This window comes from Hordeum vulgare, chromosome 6H (genome assembly GCF_904849725.1).
Source record: "Hordeum vulgare subsp. vulgare chromosome 6H, MorexV3_pseudomolecules_assembly, whole genome shotgun sequence".
NCBI classification, from domain to species: Eukaryota; Viridiplantae; Streptophyta; class Magnoliopsida; order Poales; family Poaceae; genus Hordeum; species Hordeum vulgare.
Window position 1 is genome coordinate 24,580,934 of NC_058523.1, and position 8,351 is coordinate 24,589,284.

The following is an 8,351-nucleotide window of genomic DNA, read 5'->3' on the forward strand; positions in this document are numbered from 1 at the left end:
AGGCACAACCTTTACCTGAAGTTCATCTGAATGTCGCGAATAAATAGAAGTTTAATGGTACCTTTCGGGGTAAACAGTCAAGTTTCGAGCACAAAATAAAGCGCAATGAGAACAGAAAATTCAGAAACTCAAGCAAGGGAAAAGGCACTTCAAAGCCCAAGTTTGATAAATCTAAGCTTTGCAACAAGTGTGGATGCTACACACATTCTATTGAAAACTACTCAATGCCTAAGCATCTGGCTATGTTGTACCAGCAATCTCAGGGATGCAAAGCACCTCAAGGGAAAAGGCTTGAAGCCAACTTCAACCTTCATCTGCACAACGCAAATGGAGCTAGTGTTTCACACGAAGTTCCTCCCGGACCGAGCAATGCCATGATTCCTTATCCCGTTGAGGACCCTGCTAACAGGGAGGCCATGCTGATTGAGAACACCTCAAACAATATGTTTGGCGACTTTGACTAGTCCCTTGATCTCCTTAGTGGTCTACTTAATTATATCCATTTGTGATGATTGTAATAAGAACATAAGTTTGTTGTTGTCTTTGTATCATATTGTATTGTATCATCACATTTGGTAAAATAAGATTGTATTCTATGTATTAACATCGGGTTTTCTTATTGAAAATTCTTTTGTTTTATATAGTTTTCTACGGGAAAAATCCGATGGGAGAGGAATTATGCCTTGTTGACAGTGGTACCACAAACTCCATACTAAAGTAGATGAAATATTTCCAAACTCTGAAAAAGATGAATGGAGATATTCTATCTATCGCTGGACGCGATACACTGATTGTTGGTACTGGACATGCCATATTCACCCTCCCAAGTGGTACACAAGTGACGATCGAGGATGCTTTATTGTATCCCGGCTCATCACGTATCCTAATGAGTTATCGAGATATCCGTAAGAATGGTTTTCATATTGAAAGCCATGAAGACAACAAAGAAGAGTATCTACTCTTTACTAAAGATCAAAGATATTGCAAAAAGGTACATGAGAAAATTCCTTCTCTATCATCTGGTTTGTACTATACGTAAAACCCGTGGAACATGTTGCAGAGAAAGTAATTTTTCAGAATGTTGACGCATTCCAAACCTGGTATGATCGCGTGGGCCATCCCGGAATCGGGATGATGACAAAAATTACTAGCAATTCCATTGGTCATAATTTGCTTGAGTCAAAATTTCCTCAATCTTCTGATTTTGTGTGCACATCTTGTGCCACGGGAAAGGTAATTTTGAGGCCCTCGCATCTCAAAATACAAGATGAATCACTTCAGTTCCTTGAACGTATTCAAGGAGACATTTGTGGTCCAATTCAGTCATTATCTGGACCTTTCAGGTATTTCATGGTTCTGATTGACGCATCTACACGATGGTCCCATCTGTGTCTTCTATCCACACGAAACCATGCATTTGGCAAGATAATGAGGCAAGTCATTCAGTTGCAAGCACATTATCTTGAATTCGAATTAAGTCAATTTTTTGGACAACGCTACAGAATTCTCCTCACGTGCTTTCAATGATTATTGTATGGCTTCGGGGATTGAAGTTCAGCACTCTGTTCCATATGTCCATACACAAAATGGTTGGCTGAAGCATTGATTAAGAGGATTAAACTCATTGCAAGACCTTTGTTGGCGAATTGCAACTTGCCAACCTCTTGTTGGGGTCATGTTGTTTTACACGTTGCTGACTTGATACAATTGTGGCCAACTGCATATCACAGTTCTTCCCCTCTGGAATTGGTACGTGGAAATCCTCCTAGCATTTCCCATCTGCATAAGTTCGGATGTGTTGCATACATCTTGATCTCACCACCATAGCGGACATCTATGGGTACACATAGAAAGTTGGGGATCAATGTGGGGTACAAATCATCATCGATTATTAAGTATCTGGAACCCCTTACTGGGGATCTGTTCACAACCCGTCTCGCTGTTGCATATTCAATGAGGAACATTTTCCGACATTAGGGGGAGATTTCAAGTACCAGAAAGAATGCCCGAAAATTGATTGGAATGCTCATGCCATTTCATCCTCTGATCCACGTACCCATGAGACCGAACTTCAAGTTCGGAAGATCATTAGTTTCCAACATCTTGCCAATAATCTGCCAGATTCATTTACTGATCTGAAAGGTGTTACAAAATCCTTCAATCAAGCCAGAAACGCGCCAGAAAGAGTGGAGGTGCCAGTCAAAACCTCTCAACTCCCCGTTCCTAAAAATAGGGGGGTAGTACGACCTCTCACCAGGAGCAAGCTTCTAGCAAGGAGCAAAGGAAATCGAGGAGAAAAACCTCGGAGTCAGTAAATACAGATCAACTCAACGTTGACAAACACCTGATGGATAGTATACACCCAGTGGAAGGGCAACCTCCACAACCCAGCTCCATTGTGCACAAACTGGCTGGAACATTGGAACACCCAGACTCAATCGTATTGGGAAATCACGAAGAGTCTCTAGGGGTGCTGGAAATTTCCATTAACTATATTGATTCTGGAGAATCATTTGACTGTAAGACTACGACTGTCGACATATATTTTGCTGAAAAGATTGCAGATACCCTTCTCATTGATCATGATCCAAGGTCTATTGTTGAGTGCCAAAGACGCTCGGACTGGCTTAAATGGAAGGATGCAATCCAAGCAGAAATTGCCTCGCTTAACAAAAGAAAGGTATTCACTGAAGCAACACCTACACCTCCCAATGTTTTCCTTGTGGGATTCAAATGGGTTTTTCTCCGGAAACGGAATGAGAACAATGAGGTGGTGAGATATAAAGCAACGCTCGTAGCACAAGGGTTCACGCAGAAACCCGACATTGATTTCAATGAAACATACTCTCGAGTAATGAGTGGAACCACTTTCCGATATCTTATATCACTAGCAGTGCAAAATCGTCTATCCATGCAGTTGATGCACGTCATGACCGCATATCTTTATGGGTCACTAGATTCGGACATATATATGAAGGTTCGTAACGGAATCTCCATCCCGAATAACAGTGCAAAACACAACATGTATTGTGTAAACCTAAATAAGTCATTATATGGCGTAAGACAGTCGGGACGGATGTGGTACAACCGACTAAGTGAGTTCCTTCTTTAGAAAGGTTACTCCAATAGTGATGATTGCCCATGAGTATCCTCTACAGGATTTTGCAACATTTCTGTGTACGTTGATCTCGACATCATTGCCAACACACCAGACATTGATGAAGCACGAAATCACCTAAAGATGGATTTTGAGATGAAGGATTTGGGTAAAAGTAAAATCAAATTTTGCTTAGGTATTCAACTTGAGCACCTTCCCTCGGGAATCATTGTATACCAAGCTGCCTATATCCAGAAAATATTGGAGAAATTCAATGTGGACAAATCATGTCCATCTAGAACTCCTATGGTGGTTCGATCTCTAGACGTAGAGAAAGATCCGTTCAGACCAAGGGATGATGGAGAAGAGATGTTGGGACCAAAGGTTCCATACCTCAGTGTCGTTGGGGCGCTTATATATCTTGCAAATTGCACAAGATCTGATATTGCATTTGCAGTGAATCTACTTGCTAGACACGGCACAACTCCCACCAAACGTCATTGTTCTGGAGTGAAGAATATCTTTCGATATCTCCAAGGCACAAAGGATCTTGGCCTATTCTTCCAGTTCCAGCAAAATCTGGACTCTGGTATGACTGGGTATGCAGACGCCGGCTATTTGTCTGATCCCCATAATGCCACATCACAGATCGGTTTTGTGTTCCTACATGGTGATACTGCTATATCATGGAAGTCTTCAAAACAGACCGTGGTGGCAACATCCACAAATTATTCTGAAATAATTTCATTATTTGAAGCATCATGTGAATGTGTATGGCTTCGCAGAATGATAAATCACATACAACAGTCATGTGGAATTGGTTCGACAGAATCACCTACCATTATCTATGAGAATAATGCGGTCTGTGTTGCCTAGATGCAAAGAGGATACATCAAAAGCAATATCACTAAGCATATTTTTCCTATGTGGTTTTTCCCCCATAATCTTCAAAAAAACGAGGAAATAAGCATCTTCCAAGTCAAATCATGCGACAAGCTTGTTGATCTATTTACTAAGTCTCTATCGAGCTCAACATTCCAGAAATATGTTCATGAAATTGGTATGCGATGGTTTATCAACATATATGCATCATGTGGGCGAATAGCAGTTTGCCCACACATGCGTGGACTAGATAGTAACTGTTTGGACAGAAACTCGTTCGCCCACATGGCGCAGCTGGCAAGCGCACACCACAGGTCGTGTGGACAAACTCTTCAACGCCCACACACACGATGATGCCCACGTGACATTGAAATTCCAACAGATTTTTCTAAAATTCATGCAAAACAGAATCAACGTGAATCGAAGGATGTGAACGGAGTGCAAACATGTCATACGTTGTGGGCGTTAGCATTTGGATAAAATAAACATTATTGTTGCTTCCTTAAATAATTTTAAAAAAAGGATATTGTATATATATAATGTTTATGTATGTGGAAAAGTGTCACTCATTTAAAAATAATTATGTTGAATTTCAATAAAAGGTCTGATAATAATTTCATGTTCACAAAAATGTTCACATGTTAAAAAATAAGGGTTTATATATCTCTAAAAATAGTTTGCATGTTAAAAATAATTTTAAGAACAACAGGCCGTATTTGACCTTCCGGTTGCCGCCAGGCAGCTCGGTTACTTACCGTGCTAATAAACGCCACGTGAACTTGAGGTGTTGTCATGCGGTCTAGTTGAGGTTTGCTAATGCTGGTTGTAATGGGTAGTATTATATACTAGTATCATGCATATGATACTAGTGTATTATACCACATCTGTAAGAGCAAGTACAATAGCATAGCTAGCTGCTGGCTATAAGTTATTGTCATGTTATCTATAGCACATCTTATAGCTAATATGTATAATAGTTCATTGCAAAGATATACTACTTTTTTATTATATGATCCATCTTTCATACTCACAAAATGTCTAGGAGCACGTGCTAGAGCTGGCTCTTAGCTAAGAGCCCGCTTACCTTCTATTTCCTCTAACTAAACAAAAATATATTAGTTTATTCCTTATAGCCAGCTGACTCAGCTCTATTGTACTTGCTTTAATGTATAGTATCATGTATTAGTATTATAGAATGATTCATTTATTGCCATGCATGACACATACTAACAAAACATTTAATATGATACGGTATCATAATATGATACTCAATCATCTCTTTCTTCATTTAATTCTATGTCACCTCATCAAATATGCACAGGTGACATGCATGATACTACTTATGATACTTTTATTACAACGAGCCCAAGCCGGAATCTCATATTTACTGTTCTTTGCGGCGGGGAGTCGGGCAAACGTTCAGAGGAGGAAAGGCGAGAGATTTTAATAGGCTGGCCCATCAACGCTTCACTGATCCTGATTTTAAAAACCTCTCATAGCCGGATCTTTGCAGTTTTCGAAAACTTCTAGAAGGTTTTTAAAACGGTCTTTCATTTTTTTGCTTACTTTTTTTCTGTTTCCGTTTTAAAAAATGTTCTGGATTTAAAAAAAATATTTTGGACTTTCAATGTTTCTCTTCAATAAAAAAATGTTTTTACTTTTTAAAAAAGTTCTAATGTTTGAATAGTTGCCAATTTTTGAAAACATTCATAACTTCAAAAAATGTTCGGCGTTTCAAAAAATGTTTGATTTTTTACATTAATGTTTGGTATTTTAAGAAAATATTTGGTATTTTCAAAACATGTTCAGTAATTTTAAAAATGTTTGAAATATCAAAAATTTATTGAATTTTTAAACTAAGTTCATGTTCAAAAATTGTTCTTAAATTTTAAAAAAGTAATTTTATATTAGAAAATGTTACAAATTACAAAAGATTGTTGCTTCTGAAATATTGGTTAATCATTTATAAAATGTTCTGGATTCTCAAAAAGTGTTCTTATTTTAAAAAAACTCTTTTCTTTCAGAAAATGTTTATGTCTTAAAAAACTGTTTGCATTTATGATTTGTTTAGGATTTTTCAAAAGTATTCTCGTTTTCAAATAAAAAATTGTTCGCGCTTTCAAATTTGTCCAGGGTTTTTCAAAATTTTGTTCTTAAGATTCAAAAAATGTTTGTGCTTTAAAAATTGTTTGCGCTGCCAAATTTTTCAGGATTTTTCAAAATTGTTCTCGGTAGCAAAATTAATTCTCAAGATTCAAAAAATGTCCGTCCTTCAAAAATATGTTCATGCTATGAAATTTGTTCTCCGTTTTAAACTATGTCCATGTTTTTAATAAATAATTAAAAATCAAAATTTGTTCATTTTCATAAAAAGTTGAAAAAAGGAAAAAGATTGAAAAAACGAACCAAAAAAGAAAAAAGGAACTAAGCAGAAAAGGAAAAAAAGTAAACAATAAAAAAGGACAAAAGGAAAAAAAACTGGGCCAGCCCAGTCAACGACCACCCCCTGCGCCTGAGGGACTCCCTGCCGCAGAATGCGGCAGATAGGAGCTCCCGCTAAGGCGCCCCCGTGTCTCAGATATAGTGAGAAAAGCTTTGATACAAACAGCCACACAGAAGGGCCACAGATCCATAGCCCCCCCCCCCCCCTCCTCCCCCAACTTTTCTTTCTTTTTCACGTTAATGCTTTGGGTTTTTGCCCTGTTCAAAAATTTATTTGACTAACCAGTTAACTTGTTGATTAATCCCTATTCATAGGATAACCGATAAATTAAAAAATCGTACGATTAATTGATTAAATGACTGATTATCTTATCGATTAACCCATTAATACACTACTCGCGAGCCAACCGAGCAGCTACCAGTTAACCATTTCTTCAACATTTTTTTGCTTAAATAATTTACTTTGGCCTATATTTTGACATTTTCTAAATATATTCCTATTATAAACGTGATTTTACATTTATAAAAATGTATAATTATTTATACAATAAGTAGAGGTAAAGAAAAATGTTTAAAAAATATGTAAAATATAAAAAAACATGTTTGATAATTTATTGCTAATGTATAACAAAAATATACAATGTGTATACAAAAAAAAGACATCAAAAAAATATATGCTCCCTCCGTCCCAAAATAAGTATCGTTGCTTTAGTACTAAATTTGTATTAATTTAGTACTAAATTTGCGACACTATTATGAGACAGAGGGAAAATTTATAAAAAAACTGTTAATTACATAATTGGAAAATATAAAATATGTTTATAAAAATGTTCCTGATGATCATAAAAATATAGAATGTGTATGAAAAAATGTTTGTATCTAAAATATATGTTCAAAAGAAATGGTAAACATGTATTTTGTAAAACTTTTAATGTGTATACGAAATGTTTCATGTATTTGAATAAAATATTAGATACGTATTTTTTTTTCTATTCATGAATAGAAAGAAAAAACTGATGGAAACCTAAAAGAGAAACAAAGAGCACCGGAAAAAGGATCAAGAAAAATTAAATAAATAACAGAAAAAACTATACAAAAGAATGGAAATAGTGATAATCAAGAAAAATGGCAAAAACAAAGAAATTAACAAAGAAAAACAATAAAAACTAAGAAAGAAAAGGAAAATGACAGTGAAAACGGAGAAGAAACAAATAAAAACAGAAAGAATAAAAAAAGGAACATTGTTTGATTAGAGGAGTGATGAATGAAAATTTGAACAAAGGGGGTTACTATGCTGCAATATCATGATGACACTACCTTCCTGCTAGAGGATGATGTTTTCAGTGGAAAAAACCTGAAGATGATCTTGTGTGCATTTAAGTAGATGTCCAGGCTTAAGATTAGTTTTCATAAAAGTGAGCTTATGATGCTTGGGAGTGCTATTAATAAACAATCTATATACGAAGAGATATTCACATGTAAAATGTGGGATATACCTCTTAAGTATTTGGGGATGCCTGTTTACAATGGAATGATCAAAAACAAGCACTCGACTTATGTGACTGATAAAATTGAAAAAAGGATGTAGTTGCTGGCAAAGGAGCACTTTGTCCTCACTCATGCACACCTGGGATGAACTTTCCGGTGGGAACTACTCCAAGCCAAGCACGCTTAATCTCGGAGTTTTGTTCGAATGGGTTCCCGAAAAAGAAGGAATTTCTTATTGATATGAGTACTCTATCATCCCTAATAAGCCAGGCTATCACATACACCACCACTCAGAGGAACCAACGTCCTCGTCGGGACACATGAGCGTTCCCTCTTGGCACAAATGTCCGTGCATCTAGTCCAGTACATGTGACATGTCATGTGCCACAACGGGTCACAAACGTCATGAACAACATGACCGGACACATATTCGCAAACATCC